The sequence below is a fragment of the Garra rufa genome, chromosome 9 (genome assembly GCF_049309525.1).
Source record: "Garra rufa chromosome 9, GarRuf1.0, whole genome shotgun sequence".
Classification (NCBI taxonomy): domain Eukaryota; kingdom Metazoa; phylum Chordata; class Actinopteri; order Cypriniformes; family Cyprinidae; genus Garra; species Garra rufa.
Window position 1 is genome coordinate 18,535,492 of NC_133369.1, and position 17,109 is coordinate 18,552,600.

General features: G+C 40.9%; 1 long non-coding RNA gene across 1 annotated transcript; it reads left to right on the forward strand.

The window, feature by feature from the left end:
• The first annotated feature begins 6 nt into the window (after nt 1-6).
• On the forward strand, nt 7-15,261 carry LOC141343428 (uncharacterized). The gene is made up of 3 exons (XR_012356742.1): nt 7-102; nt 10,726-10,797; nt 13,845-15,261. It is a non-coding gene; the product is annotated as an uncharacterized lncRNA (long non-coding RNA).
• Nucleotides 15,262-17,109: the final 1,848 nt, after the last annotated feature.

The window sequence follows — 17,109 nt, forward strand, 5'->3', positions numbered from 1 at the left end:
GACAGGACTAATGGAGCTGAAAGCTGATGATGATGATGATAGAGAAAATATCATGCAAACATAATTTGCCTTCTGTGAAAGCAGATGCAGAGAAAAAGAAAGGTGATACACATCACACTATTTAACATCATAACTTTTTAGTTTAATAATTAACGCTTTATTTTAAGGTGTCATTGTTACACATATTACATGTACTTTTATAATAACAATTAATTATGCATAATGACATGCAAGTAACCCTAACCATATAGTAAGTGCATGTAGTCAATTAATATTACTCAGTAATTAAATGTATAATTACACTGTAAAAAGGACACCTTAAAAAATGTAACCCAGTTTTTTGTTAGATAATCTATAATAGAATTAAGTGTATTCATGTATTAAAGGGTAAGTTATTTGGTAGCTTATTTTACTAAAACAATACATTTATTAGTATTTAATAGTCTTTGTTAACATTAGTTGATAAAAAAAGTTGTTCACTGTTAATTCATGTTACTTCACAGTGCATTAAATAATGTTAACAAACAATTTTTTTATTTTAATAATGCATTAGTAAATGTTGAAATTAATATTAACTAAGATTAATAAATTGTAGAAGTACTGTTCATTTTTAGTTCATGTTAACTAATGAAACCTTATTGTAAAGGGTTACCAGTTATTTTTTTTAGAATTACTAATTTTCAATTTTTTACTTTTTTTATTGTGAATGGTAAGCAGTAAAAGCAAAGAAAATAACAATTTCTAATTTAATTTCTAAGTTTATACGATGCATTTATATATTAAATAAATTAATTGAGTTTGCTATCATGCACAAAAATATATTTTTCAAAACCAGTCATAAGAAATCAGTCATTGAAATTGAGATTTATACATTATATAAATAAGATTTCCACTGATGTATGGTTTGTTAGTATAGGACAATATTTGGTCGAGATACAACTATTTGAAAATCTGGAATGTGAGGATGCAAAAAAATCCAAATAGTGAGAAAATCACCTTTAAAAGTTGTCCAAATAAAGGTCATAGCAATGCATATTACTAACCAACAATTAGGTTTTGATATATTTACGGTAGGAAATTTACAAAATATCTTCATGGAACATGAAACAATTTTGATCCATACAATCTATCGCTACAACTATAAATTATAGATTAGTAGTTTCCCATCAACACCTGTTTACTGCTTACAGAGTGTTATTATCAGAAACCCCACAGTTGTTCTTTTTCTTTCTCATGAAAACTTGGGAACAGTAGAATTTCAAAGCACCTTGTCTAAAAGTATTAGTCATTATTCCATATTTAATGATTGATTTGGCGAACCTTTGTGGATTTCCACATGTAAACCGTCTGTTGCACTGGAGTATTTTAAGAGCCGTCTCTCTCCCCTGGTGGCAGCAACCGCGAGGCTAAGCCAGCGCAAAGCTGCAGAGTTCCACATGTCACTGCACACTCAAGAGAGCCCTCACCAAACTTATTAATGAGTTGCTTCCTTTTAATTAGATAGTAATTCATGTTAATGCATGCCTAATGAACCCAAATCGTTCCCTTCGGTCATTCCGCGGAGTTCCACTGTGTTTACTCATTCTGTCTGTTTTTCCCGCTTTTGTGTTTTATTAGGCTCAAAGGGGCCTGAAAGTCCAAGCGACTTGCTTTAGAGACATCTGAGAAGTCCATTGAAAGAGCCAATAACGGGATCAAGGAGCATTTGTGTAAAAATTCGACCGTATGATATCAAGAAGGCTGCTTTAGCAACAGATGCTTTGAGATCACCACGATACGCTTGTGCTGAACTTCTAGCCGTGGGGTTATGTACCTTGCGTGTGTGTTTTCGAGGGCATCTCCATACCGCAGGAGACAGTAAGAGTGACCAGAGCAGCTTCAGCCCAAAAGGGGTCACGACCAGACGCCAAGTGCTCCTGTCTCGATGTCGTCTATGGTCAAGCGCTGGCTGAATTAAATTAGACTGCTTTTAATTGAGGATTGACCTGTCTGAGAGCAGCTGACGCTTGGGTCAGTCAAGATAGCAAAGCCTGAATCCCCCAGGCCCCAGCTGCAATTTCAGCCCTGCAGGCCCCGGAATGGACTGGGAGGGAGAGAAGGCCGGAGCATGCTGGGAATGCATGGCTGATGATTAGCAATAAGAGTTTATAGGAAGGCTTAGATGAGATTTGGCTTGTTTGCTTGAGTGGAAAGTGTAACACACACACTCAGAGCCTGTAGACTCAGCGTAAATCGGCTTAAGGTTTGCACCTCGCTGAAAATCTCCTCAATCGCCCGGTCGACACAATTAATCGCTTCATTAATTAACAATCGCTGCGCGATACACCACCCCGACTGTGTCTTGGAAAGCCTTCTTTTGCTTCTTACGCTATCTTCTTTCACTCCTCCCACCCGCTTCGATACTCCTCTTTATCTTTTTCTTCTGCACTCCTTTTCTTTTCCTTCTTTAAGCAGCATCGCAAAAGCAGACTCTGCTGTTTTAGCACGAACAGACGCACTTTTCTTTCGGCAAGCAGGTCAGAGCTCTGCTAACATTCGTTATCTATAATCCTGCAGGTCCCCGCGCAAAATGAGCGTAGTAAACTCTTGCAAAGCCCTAATCCCTCCGTTTCTTTTAGATGCGCTTTTTCCTCTCTCTCTCATGCTCTTTTCTTTTCCATCTTTGGGGCGGGAAAGCATTTCAAGAGGAGGCATCTCTGATTGCTTCCTTGAAAACTTCTTTTACCTTAGGAATCATCAACCTTTTTTAGGCAATTAAAAGATTTTGATTTCTTAAAACACTAGAATCATTTCTGGTTGCCACCAGCCGCCCATGCTTTTATGTCAGGCTTTGTTGATTTGCTTTTCAGAGTCCTTGTGTGTGGTTCGCAAAAATCGCTCTCTGTATTCACACTGTACAGTGTCAGTTAATCTGCCTTATGCTGTTGATTCATCTCAGTAGCGTATGAGGATATGTGCAAAAAAAAACTTTTTTCTTTTGCCATCACTCTCAATTATCTATGCGCTGATTTGATTTGAGTTCGATACTATGCAAATTATGTATATGAATGCTCTCGTGCAGTTCTGCTGCATTTTGTCTTGGTCATGCACACCCACACGTAGCGAGCATGTCGCTGTGTGTGTGTGTGTGTGTGTGTGTGTGTTGTATGGTGAGTAATAGCAGGGCTCGGTGGAAGGCTGTAGTGTTGACAGCATGGTAAACGATGCAGCCTGCCTACTGCAGCAGCTAGCCTGCTAATCACACACACCACATGATAATGAGAACAACCCCTGTCCTCCAACACACACATATACGACTAACCACAGCAAACAGACACAAACTCGCTCTCACACACACACTGACCCATACTTCTACAGACAAATGGAAGACATAATGGTAGCCGCAGGCAGTGCACGGTGCATCTCTCTATCTCTCTCTCTTACACTCTCGAACCGAGCACATCTCTATCGCTTTACTGTCCTTACACACATACATACACTCTTCTCTCTCGTACCTTAAAAGCTTTCTGACAGAAGAGACTCGGACTTGAGCCACACTTATGCTGAGAAAGTGGCTTGAGATTTGATGTAGATTCACAGGGAATTGAGATGAGACTTGCGTGACAAAGTTTTTAGGTCTACAAGGCAATGTATCTTCTCTGAATACTGCAAAATTGACTCAGAAGAGTGTCTTATTCACTCGTAATAAAATTGGTTACTAGGGCTGGGTATTGTGACCAATTCGGCGATTCGATTCGATTCTTATTTTTATGGTTTCGATTCGATTCGATTTCGATTCGATTTGATTCAATATCGATTAGCTATCAATATTTCATTTAAAATGTTAGTTTTGCAGGCATGGGATCCATATTTTGATATAAATGCTGGTAACTGAAACTCTGCACTTAAGTTTATTACTGAAATACACATCTACATTAATAATAGGGTGCACACAGTTGTTCATTTTAAACAACTTTTATTTTAAATGAACACTGTAACAAGAAGTCATAAATATGTGCATCCATTGTACACCATGTAAACAAACTGCAAAATGCACATTACTGTAAAAAAAAATAAAAAGACTGTAAATGTGCAACAGTGAAATCTATTAAGAACTTCAAACATGTTTAAGAAATAAAACATTTTTCTAAATTCAAAACGTTCAAAACAGGCCCATCATAAAGTCTGCGTATACAAAACATTCTAACTGTCCATAAAACTAACAGTTCTTAACTACAGCCTAATCATTTTTGATCACCAGATTTTTCTGCAAAAAAAAGCAGCTGATGGTGACACCTTCAGGAGGAGAGGTGAATATTCATATCCTCTTACGTGAAGCACCCGCATTAAGAATCGATTCGGGAAATCCCCGAATCGATATTGTTGCGTTAAACTGAAGATCGATTAAAATCGGAGAATTGATATTTTTTACCCAGCCCTATTGGTTACGTTTAGAAATATAGCTAGTATTAGTTATCATTAGAAAAAAATAACATTTTAATAATTTACAAAAATATTACATTTAAAATGATAAATAAAAAAATTGTTTGATTTACACTACCGTTCAACAGCTGGGGTGAGTTTTTATAGTTTCTAAAAGGCGTCTCTTATGCTCATTATGGCGAAATTAATTTGATTAGAAATACAATAACAACATAACTTAAATTGGGAAATAATACTACAATTTAAAATAACTATTTTCTATTTTCTCTTTTCTCTTTTAATATATATAAAAATCTGACTCAATCCTTCAGAAAAAAAGTCTTATTGTCACACACAAGGATGTAGGCAGAGACGGAGGTAAGTATAAAATGATGAAGGTAAGTTTATTAACACAGCAGGTAAGTTGTAAACATTGGCAGAGATGAATGTGACGTAATGATTCTTATCTGAACAGTCCTGGGTATAGATAGAGAGTCCGCGGGAAACATAGAGGGAACCAGAGTCCAAAGTAGTCCAGGGGAGCAGGGCAATCATGGGGTGCGATCTGTAGACCAGACAATGAGTGTCTGGAAGTTCCGGGTATATATAGAGCAGAGGGAAGTGACGTCAGGTGTGCACAGTCAATAATCAGGTGAGTTGGAACGAGTGGGTGGTGCTTCAGAGGGCGTGGTACGTGTAGGTGACACTCTGACATTACCCCCTCCTCCAGGGGCGGCTCCCGACGCCCTAATCCGACGCCGAGGGCGACCACGACCGCGAGGGGCAGGGCACTCAGGGTGGTTGTGGTGGAAGTCGGCCAGGAGTTGAGGGTCCAGGATGTCCTCTCTGGCCACCCAGGATCTTTCTTCGGGTCCATACCCCTCCCAGTCGATGAGGTATTCTAAACGTCTCCCTCGGCGTCGAGAATCCAGGATCTCCTGCACCGTGTAGATTGAAGGTTGATCCAGGATTTCTGGAGGAGGGGGCCCAGCTTCAGCTCCATCGGGTTCTGTGGCAGAGGGAAAGAACGGTTTTAGAAGTGAGACGTGAAAGGTGGGATGAATTCTGTACCTGGGTGGGAGCTGAAGCTGGTAGGTCACTTCATTAATCTGCCTCAGGATCTCGAACGGACCAATGTAGCGGGGACTCAGCTTGCGACTAGGTAACCTGAGCCGGATGTCCTTCGTGGAGAGCCAGACCTTATCTCCCGGTTGGTATTGGGGGGTTGCTCTCCTACGGACATCGGCGAAGTCCTTGTGTCAGCGGATGGCTCTTTGAAGGTGTTGATGGGCTGAGTCCCACACTCTCTCGAAACCAGTAGTCCACAGCCGGAACGTGTGTGGGTTCCTCCGTCCAGGGGAACAGCGGAGGCTGAAAACCGAGTACGCACTGAAAAGGTGTAAGTCCAGTGGTGTCCTGACGCAGGGAGTTTTGTGCGTACTCGGCCCACGGGAGGAACCTGCTCCAGCTGTGCTGATCTTCAGAACAGTATGCCCGGAGGTAACGTCCTAGCTCTTGGATCTTTCTCAGATGACGAGGAGTGTTAGTAGTGGCACAGACTGAGCAGCTCTGGACGTACCTGTTGACATCCCGGGTCATACTGGACCACCAGTAACGAGATTGGAGGAGCGAGATGGTCCTTCTGCTACCTGGGTGTCCAGAGCCCGGAGACTGATGTACCGTGTCCAGAAGGCGTTGACGTTGGGAGCTGGGAACGTAGGTCTTACCTTCTGGACACTCCGGCAGAGCGGGCTCTTGGAGAGTGGCGTCTCGGATCCAGGAGTCTACGTCCCATTGGATGGGGCTAACAATCAGTGCTGGGGGTATGACATGTTCAGGTTCCGTGGATGCATCGTTGGAGAATTGTCTGGATAATGCGTCAGCGGGGATGTTCTTGGAGCCGGGACGATAGGTGATCTGGAACTGGAACCGGGTGAAGAATAGAGCCCATCTGGCCTGTCTGGGGTTAAGCCGTTTGGCTTCTCGGATGTATTGGAGGTTCTTGTGGTCAGTAATAATCAGGAATGGGTGTTTAGCCCCTTCTAGCCAGTGACGCCACTCTTCCAAGGCGAGCTTGATGGCAAGTAGCTCGCGGTTGCCCACATCGTAGTTCTGCTCCGCCGGGGATAGTTTCTTGGAGAAGTATGCACAGGGATGGAGAAGTGATGATTCCCCGGCCGCTTGTGACAGCACTGCTCCGACGCTGATGGTAGATGCATCAACCTCGACTACGAATGGATGTTCAGGGTCAGGATGTCGTAGGAGGGGAGCAGTGCTGAAAATCTTCTTTAGGTGTAGGAATGCTTCGTGGGCGGAGGTGTTCCAGCAGAGGTGTTTAGGTTGGCCACGAAGGAGGGAGGTCAGAGGTGCTGTGATGGAACTGTAGTTCTTGATGAATCGTCGGTAGAAGTTCGAGAATCCCAGAAATTTCTGTAGTTCCTTGATGGTGCCAGGCTGGGGCCAATTCTGGATGGCTTAGACCTTCTGCTGGTCCATCTGCACACCCTCGGGGCTGATGTTATAGCCCAAGAACTGAACGGTTTGCAAGTGGAACTCACACTTCTCCAGCTTCAGGAAGAGATGGTGTTCACGAAGAACCTGGAGGACCTGACGGACGTGCTGGCGATGTTCGGCCTGGTTCCAGGAATAAATGAGAATATCGTCAATATACACCACCACAAATTTGTATAGAAATTCCCGGAACACCTCGTTCATAAACGTTTGGAAGACTGAGGGACTGATGGACAAACCATAGGGCATGACAAGATATTCGTAGTGGCCAGTTGGTGTAATGAAGGCCGTCTTCCACTCGTCTCCCTCACGAATACGAACGAGGTTGTACGCACTCCGCAGGTCCAGCTTGGAGAAGATGTGAGCTCCACGGAGTTCTTCGAGGGTGGCAGGGACGAGTGGTAGCGGATATGGCTGTTGCATGATCTGAGAGTTGAGCTGGCGGTAATCAATACAGGGACGGAGACCTCCAGCCTTCTTGCCCACGAAGAAGAAGCTGGAAGCGGCCGGAGAAGTAGATGGTCGGATGAATCCTTGAGCTAGGGCCTCCTTAATGTACTCCTCCATCGCCTGGCGCTCCGGGTTGGACAGTGGGTAGACCCTTCCCTTGGGTAATTGAGCCCCAGGTAGCAGATCGATAGCACAGTCCCATGGCCGGTGTGGAGGAAGGAGGGTGGCAGCTTGCTTGCTAAAAACATCCTGATAATCCAGATACTCCGCTGGGATCTCCGTCAAAGTAGTCGTGTCCGGACTTTCAATTCTAGTAGATGCGAGAGAGACAGGAACAGACACAGGGGGGAGTTGTGAAGACATACAGTTCTGATAGCAATGCTTACTCCAACTGATGACGTCACATGGATCCCAGCGGAGTTCAGGATGGTGGAGGTGAAGCCAGGGTCGTCCGAGAATGATATCAACAGTGGAATTCTCCAGTACCAAGAACTTAATCTTCTCTTGATGAAACAATCCAATCTGAAGGGTGACAACAGGTGAGGAGTATCGAATCCGCCCACGTCCCAATGGTTTTCCCTGGATGGTCCTCACAGCATATTCAGGATGATGGCGTTGACGAGGTAGATGTAGGACATCTAAACAGTCTTGCGAGATGAAGTTTCCAGATGCTCCTGAGTCAATGAGAGCAGAGAAGGGGAGAGTACATTCAGCAGTATGAACCATCACAGGTATTAATGTAAGTTGAGCGGTTTCAATTTCAGACTGAATGGTACTCACCACGGGACGTGGGGGTCTGATGGGGCAGTTACGAAAGAGATGACCAGGTTTGCCGCAGTATAGGCAGAGACCGGAAGTGAGACGGCGATGACGTTCGGTCCGTGAGAGTCTGGTAGAATCGATGAGCATGGGTTCTGGTACTGGAGAGCAAGCTGCCACATTAGCGGGCTGAGGAGCGGTTTGAGCAGGCTGGCAGGCGGCTAGTCGTTGAGAAATCCGAGTGGTTCGTTGTAGAAAAGCTTCCAGCCCGATGGAGTCATCATACAGTGCCATGGCGGCTTGAATGTCTGGATGTAGACCTTGCCTATAGGCGCCTAGCAATGCGATCTCGTTCCAGCCACTAGTTGCCGCCAGCGTGCGAAAATGCAGAGTGTAGTCATGCACCGAAGAAGATCCTTGTTGTAATCGAAATAGTTGATCAGAAGTGGAGAGAATGCTTGTAGTTGTGCTGAATACCTCAGAGAAATGACGGGAAAACTGCTCAAAAGAGTGAATAATGGGATTATCCAGCCTTAGCCCATTGTAAAGCTTTGCCCGTAAGGAGAGAAATTAGAAATGCTACCTTAGCGTCTTCTGTAGGGAACAGTTGTGGTTGCATCCGGATGTAAAGATCAACCTGTAACAGGAAACCGCTGCACTCAGCCGCTTCTCCAGCGAATGTTGTTGGTAAGGCCATGGGACTTCCTGAGGCAGATGGCGGCGGGGTTGGTGGAGTAATCGCCGTTTTGAAGGCATGGATGAGTTCGGTGATGGGATTCGGTGCAGGGGTTTCTTCGGTGCTCATAATTGCGTGGTCTGGTCTTCTGTCACACACAAGGATGTAGGCAGAGACGGAGGTAAGTATAAAATGATGAAGGTAAGTTTATTAACACAGCAGGTAAGTTGTAAACATTGGCAGAGATGAATGTGACGGTAATGATTCTTATCTGAACAGTCCTGGGTATAGATAGAGAGTCCGCGGGAAACATAGAGGGAACCAGAGTCCAAAGTAGTCCAGGGGAGCAGGGCAATCATGGGGTGCGATCTGTAGACCAGACAATGAGTGTCTGGAAGTTCCGGGTATATATAGAGCAGAGGGAAGTGACGTCAGGTGTGCACAGTCAATAATCAGGTGAGTTGGAACGAGTGGGTGGTGCTTCAGAGGGCGTGGTACGTGTAGGTGACACTCTGACACTTATATGCGGTTTTGGTTACTATTTTTATCAGTGTTAAGTTTAAAACAGAAAATAGCGGCATTTATTTGTGAAAAAAATTCCAATATACACTGCTGTTCAAAAGTATTGGATCAGTAAGATTTGTAATGTTTTTTTTAAAAAGAAGTTTCATATGCTTATCATGGGGTGTATCTATTTGATCAAACATATAGAATTTTTTTTTTAATTTTCTGAAATATTATTGCAAATTAAAATGACAGTTTTCTATTTTAATATACTTTAAAATATAATTTATTCCTGTGAAGCAAAGCCAAATTGTCAGCATCATTACTCCAGTTATTAATGCCACATGATCCTTCAGAAATCATTCTAATATGCTGATTTATAATCAATGTTGGAAACAGTTGTGCTGCTTATATTTTTTGGGACCTGTGATACCTTTTTCAGGATTTTTATTTTCATAATAAAAAGTTAAAAAGAACAGTGTTTATTCAAAATAGAAATTCTGTGTTACAATACTACACTAATATTCAAAAGTTTGGAGTCGGTAAATTTTTTCTTTCTTTTTTTAAAGAAATAAATGCTTTTATTCAGCAAGGATGTGTTAAATGGATAAAAAGTGATAGCAAAGACTTATTTTATAATATAATTATATAATAGAATAATTAATAAAAATTTTAGAATAATAATTATATTATAGAAAAGATTTCTATTTTGAATAAATGCTGTTCTTTTGAACTTTTTATTCATCAAAGAATCAAAGAAAAAATCCCAAACTTTTGAACAACAGTGTATCATTGAAACTATTCATTTGAGACATTTCCTTTATTAAATGCTTTGTTTTTCACAATGTGCACAATAAACATTTTTACATTTTGCACACAACACATTACATTATTGTAATATTTTCCAGCATGAAAGTGGATGAGGAGGACTTGAAAAAAGAAAGGAAGCATGTAAACCCTCAAACTCATTCCCATGGGTAGATTTTGAGTCACAGCTCCTTTCTCAAGCTATGGGCCTATGAGAGATCTCAGTTCAGCTCTCTCCCTCACAACCCAAAAAACGTTCAGCTGTGGATGCAATACAGAGTCCCTCAACAGTCCCTACAATGTTAGCCCATCAGGACACTTTGCTGTTGCAGGAGGATCAGAAACAAGTAGCAAATGTTTACTGAGGCACAAACCTGAGCTCCTGAATTTGAAGATGTTTGAGGACTGTGCCAGGAAGCGAAAAATAACAGGGCAATTTGTTTGAGGTCATGTGAAGATTTATGCACATTACCTGTGATTAACACGAGTATAAATTAGGATATTGTTTCCTGGCAAACGTGCGCTCTAAGGAATGAGGGTGTGCAAATGTGTTCGTTCATTTTAAGTGAGGTGACACCTCACACAGTCTCACATTCACACTTCTTTGTATCTTGCAGGGTGGCATGTGCAGGATATAGACTGGATCAGGTGTGGTGCCCGTAGGTCTTTTTCGTACCATATGCACTCAGGTAAGGCCATGGGGCATGATGTTACCAAAAGTGTCACATCCCATCAATCTAGTCTCTCTTTCTCTCTCTCGATCACATACACAAATATTGAACTGATGCAGTATTATTTAAATAATAACAATAATCATAACAAGCACAATAATAATCATTATTAATCAAGTGTTTGATGATTTGATGTGTGATGTAATTTTGCAAATTAAAACAATAAAAAGTAAAACAGTTGTATTTTGTAAAAAGTGTGTTTATATATTATTTTTTCCCTAGTATTTAGTGGAAATTACAGTCACTACCTGCAGAGACAGTTCCCCTGCAGCAATCTAGGGTGCTGTACTCAAGGGTATTTGTACTGTCAACTGAGATCTTTAACCCTGTATTTGTGTTGGTACTAAAGCTTCTCGTTTGATAGAGAGAGCGAGCAAATGTTTGTGTGTAAAACGTGTAAAAGCCATTTAGGATTTGACCCCCTGACACTGCTTGGAGGCAGCTTTCCTTGCAGTGTACTTGGCTGTGAACACACTCTCTCTCATGCTTTCACTTAAGTTTGGCTCTCTTTCCTCTATTGCAAAGCCACAATGACTGGCACCATAGCAGTGCTGGTACTGTATTACGTCTGTTCTGTCTCTCTGCACTGTCACTGTATGCTCAAAGAGCTGTTGCATCAGTTATTCCAAAAGTGTAACTGCACAAAACCTTTTCATTTGGTTATGCTTACAAGCGGGGTCCAAAATTAACACTCACTGAGCAACAAATATAAATAAAAATGGCTTTGGAAAGTAAATATTGGCCAGTTGTATGATTGACAGACATCTTGTCTAAGAGTTTTTTTTTTTTTTTGAGGTAACACATACTGCATATTCAATATCCCTGGATAAATCCAAAGAATTAATAAAATAAATTAAAAAAAATCTCAATCCAATCATTTTGGCCACATTACTTTTTACTGCACTATATTTTATAAATAAAAGTTGTTGTTTGTTTTACCTTTAATACTTAAGAACATAAAAACATTTAGTACTTTCTTGTACTCAAGTCAATCTTTGAATTACTTTTAATTGAGTAAAAGTACGAAAGTAATAGTTTTCTAATGTAATTACGTATTAAATGATATTTATTATGCAACGTAGTGAAGTAAAGAGTACAATATTATGCTTTGGAATGTTTTGAAGTAAAGATTTCTAAAGAAAAACTCTCTTGAAAACACTTGAAAAGTACTTTTATAGAAGAGTAAAAATACTTCACTAATGTCCACTGCTGGTTTCCATTGACTATCATTGTAGGGACAAATAATTAAATTCAAAGGGTACCAAAACCAACATTCCTCAAAATATCTTTTTTTATGTTCCACAGAATAAAGTAAGTCATATAGGTTTGGAATGACATGAGGGTGAATAAATGACTGACAAAGGACTGTCCCTTTAAGATATTGATTTAATGTTTTAGTAACAAGTGCAATTTCAGAGAATATACATTTTTGAAAATAAAAAACTAACTAAACTTTCATGACCTCTAAGAAAAAAATATGGCCCATTTTTTATTATATATATATATATATTTTAAATATATATTTTTTTAAGTTAAAAGGATAGTTTACCCAAAAATGAAAACTCTGTCAATAATTACTCACTCTAATGTTGTTCCCAAAGATCTTTGTTCATCTTCGGAAAAAAAAAATAAAGATATTTTTTTAAGTAATCTGACAGTTTTATGACCTTGCATAGACAGCAATGCAACCGACATGTTCAAGGCCCAGAAAGTTAGTAAGGACATTGATAAAACAGTCTATGTAACATCAGTGGTTCAACCGTAATTTTATGAAGCAGACTGACACAGAATAAATTGTTGAATAAAGTTTTTCTCGTAATTTCATAAAATTATGATTGAACCACTGATGTCACATGGACTATCAATGTCCTTACTAACTTTCTGGGCCTTGAACGTGTCAGTTGCATTGCTGTCTATGCAGGGTCAGAATGCTCATGGATTCAATCCAAAATATCCTAATTTGTGTTCCAAAAATGAACGAAGGTCCTACGGGTTTGAAACGACATGAGGGTGAGTAATTAAAGACAGAATTTTCATTTTTAAATAAACTAATCTTTTTATTTGCCAGTTTTGCTTGCTTACAATTAACCACTCATTTTTCAGAGATTCTTAAGAAAAAAAAAATCCCATCATACAGACAGTGTCATATTTAAACTATAACTGAAGTTTGAACAGAGGCTTCTCGGAAAGCCCTCGGATGCTGATATTCAAGAGGTACGCACCAACACCAAACACTTGCACGTGCACACACACACACACACACACACACACTCTCTCTCACTCCCCCTTACCAAAACTGAGAGGAGTGGAAACGGTTCCCGCTCTGATGAAAGGGCCCCTCTGATCGAGACGACAACAAAGGGCTCGGCCGCCTGTGTTTGGAAAAGCTTCCCCTTTCTTCTCGCCTTCCTCCTCCTCCATCTCCTCTTCTCTCGTCTCTGATCTTTCCCTCTCTCTATCTCCCTCTGCCCGGTACCACTCTCTCTGGCAGGGCCCCGCTCAACTCTTCGTTAGGGTGGCGATACAATCGGGGGGACCGGATTAAAAATCAGTGTGCGTCCTTGTCGAAGGCGCCCAGGATGGCGCACTTTGATGTCTCTCCGCAAATTTGAAATTCATATGTTGTCACACTTCATTTTACTCTCCGCTTCTTTTTTTGGGGGTTCGTTCTTTAGTTGTACACATGCACTGTGTGAAAACGTGAATGGGCGAAGATGTAAAAGCCGTATAACTCGTGCCTTTCTTTTATTTTTCATGCTTCTACATCTTTTAGTGGGCGGGAAGAAATAATGAATCATTTAATTTGCTTTGATTGAAGGAGGCGTGATGGAGCTTCCGAGGTTCGGTGGGATGACAGTGTAGAGGACAGAGAGAGTTCAGAGGAAAAGAAAGAAGGAGGGGAGACGGGGGTTTACACTTTGATGACACTTCAAAAACTGTGTGCCAAGACTAAGCTATCAACCCTATCTGAGAACTAACTAGCATATGTGTGCCCTCTTTTACAGTCCCCTGTGAAAACAAAACACAACGCAACAACAAACAATGCCGGCAACAAACAAGGCCTTCTATTTCTTCAACCAACAAAACAAGAACGATGGCAGGCTGTAAGTAATCTCATTAGCCTGTGAGGAAAAACAGCTATTAACGGCAATTCAATACACTGGGCCAATTCACTGCACTTGGACTTTGGATCAATGTGACTGATAATTATCCGACTTGGGTTTTACGTTCTCATGCAGCCTATCCCACAACGCATGCTCCCCAACTTCACTGACCTCCCCAGACAGTAACAAATGGGCTTGATGGCTGGTCTGATGTTTGCGTATATAACATGGAAGGGATTCTCTCGACGCTTATGCCTAAAAACCAAGCTTCGCCATCAATCTCCCCAATATCATGAGTCCTTCTACTCTTCTGAAGCCCTAATCCCCAGGCAATGGCAATACAGCCTCCGACACGCAGACACGCAGCCCAACCTCTCGCTCTCCTCTTCATGACGAATGAGTTTTAATAAAAGCTGACGGAGTGATGAAATTAAAAGTGCGTCCCATGGCCTCCGATTGCTCCAGCTGCTCAATTACAGCGCATATCTCAGCACCCTCGCCCTTGGTTCGCCAGCATTGTCTTACATCACTATTGGCGTAATATTATTGGACTCAATCGTCGTCAGGCCCGATTGTTGAAGTCTAAGTCGTTGTTCTGATAGACACCCGAAGAGATGCACAACGCCTGTGCGTCTTCCTCTAACCTAATAAAATCTGCCTTCCTCGACCTTATTAGCTAGTATTATGTCGATTTCCCATGCTACCTCATTACGGCAGTGATGGTGTACCCGAGGAGGTGGGTAAAGAGAACAAGTGTGCGTCTTTCTTAGGGAAAAGTCCCATAAGCACTAACCGACACAGTCCTAATCTGCTCTGTCACCCCATTTGGAAAAAAAGCATCCTTTGTTTTAGATTATGCAGCATCCTTAATCCTACTCTCATCCCCCACTTGTACCAATTTATAATCTTTTGGGTCTTTGTCTGAAGGCGGTTGAAAGAGTCTCAATGTTCCGTTAGAGGCCAATATTGCCACCAAGATGGCAATGTTTTATAAAAAGGAGCACATTTTGGAAAGACAACAAATCCTCAGAACTACTAAAAATTTCAACACTGGCTCATTGAAAAAAATGTGCCTCTAACTACATTTTTGCTAACATCCAAAGATATACTGATATATACAATTTACTACAGTTTTTCAGCCGCAATGAACACAAGTGCCAGTAAAACACCAACAACAATTTCCACACTAATTGTGATTACAGGGCAGATTATCTATTAATTAATATACAGTCGTGGCCAAAAGTTTTGAGAATTACATAAATATTGGAAATTGGAAAAGTTGCTGCTTAAGTTTTTATAATAGCAATTTGCATATACTCCAGAATGTTATGAAAAGTGATCAGATGAATTGCATAGTCCTTCTTTGCCATGAAAATTAACTTAATCCCGAAAAAAACTTTCCACTGCATTGTTAAGAAGGCTTTAGGGCATCCAAGAAAGTCCAGCAAGCACCAGGATTGGTCTCCTAAAGAGGATTCAGCTGCGGGATCAGAGTGCCACCAGTGCAGAGCTTGCTCAGGAATGGCAGCAGGCAGGTGTGACTGGGGCAAAGTCATATTCTCCGATGAAGCCTCTTTCCGATTGTTTGGGGCATCTGGAAAAAGGCTTGTCCGGAGAAGAAAAGGTGAGCGCTACCATCAGTCCTGTGTCATGCCAACAGTAAAGCATCCTGAAACCATTCATGTGTGGGGTTGCTTCTCATCCAAGGGAGTGGGCTCACTCACAATTTTGCCCAAAAACACAGCCATGAATAAAGAATGGTAGCAAAACACCCTCCAACAGCAACTTCTTCCAACAATCCAACAACAGTTTGGTGAAGAACAATGCATTTTCCAGCACAATGGAGCACCGTGCCATAAGGCAAAAGTGATAACTAAGTGGCTCGGGGACCAAAACGTTGACATTTTGGGTCCATGGCCTGGAAACTCCCCAGATCTTAAAACTTGTGGTCAATCCTCAAGAGGCTGGTGGACAAACAAAAACCCACTAATTCTGACAAACTCCAAGAAGTGATTATGAAAGAATGGGTTGCTATCAGTCAGGATTTGGCCCAGAAGTTGATTGAGAGCATGCCCAGTCGAATTGCAGAGGTCCTGAAAAAGAAGGGCCAACACTGCAAATACTGACTCTTTGCATAAATGTCATGTAATTGTCGATAAAAGTCTTTGAAACGTATGAAGTGCTTGTAATTATATTTCAGTACATCACAGAAACAACTGAAACAAAGATCTAAAAGCAGTTGAGCAGCAAACTTTGTGAAAACTAATATTTGTGTCATTCTCAAAACTTTTGGCCACGACTGTAGATATAACAAAGATATTTGTATCATTTGGAAGCTTGTTTCTGCCACTGAATAAAAAAAAAAAGGTTATTGTGACTCACAATTACAAGAAATAAATTCAGAATTGCAATTCTGACTTGTCTTGCAAATGCGAGTTTGTATCTTGCAATTCTGACTTTTTTCAGACTTGTGAGATATAAACTTGCAATTGTGAGTCCAAATTTGTCTAATTTTGAGGGGGGAAAAGACTATGTTCTCAGAATTGTGAGTTTACATCTCACAGTTCTGACTATATTTCTCAGAATTGCGACTTTATTTTTTTTTGGAATTGCGAGTTTATGTCTCACACTTCTGACTTTATAATCTCGAGTTTATATATATTGCAAGTTTATATCTGAAATGAGAAATTAACACTAGTGCCAGTAAAACACCAACAACTTTTATTTCCTTTCACACTAATTAAATAAAGATTTGTTTCCTATGAAAGCCATTGAATAAAAGAACAATTGTGACTTTTTATCTCACAATTCTGGCTGTTCTTCTCAGAATTGAGTGATACAAACTCATAATTCTGACTTTTTTTATCTGAATTGCATGATATAAACTCACAATTATGAGAAATAAATTGAGAATCACAAGATAAAAACTTGCAATTCTGACTTTTCTTGCAAATGTGAGTTTGTATCTTGCAATTCTGACTTTTTTTCTCAGAATTGTGAGATATAAACTCACAATTGTGATATAAAGTCATTATAAAGTAAATTTTTGAGGAGAAAAAAGAATCATATGTTCTCAGATTTCAGAGTTTATATCTCACAGTTCTGACTTCATTTCTCAGAATTGCGAGTCAGAGCTGCAAGACGTAAACTCGCAACTGCGGTAAAA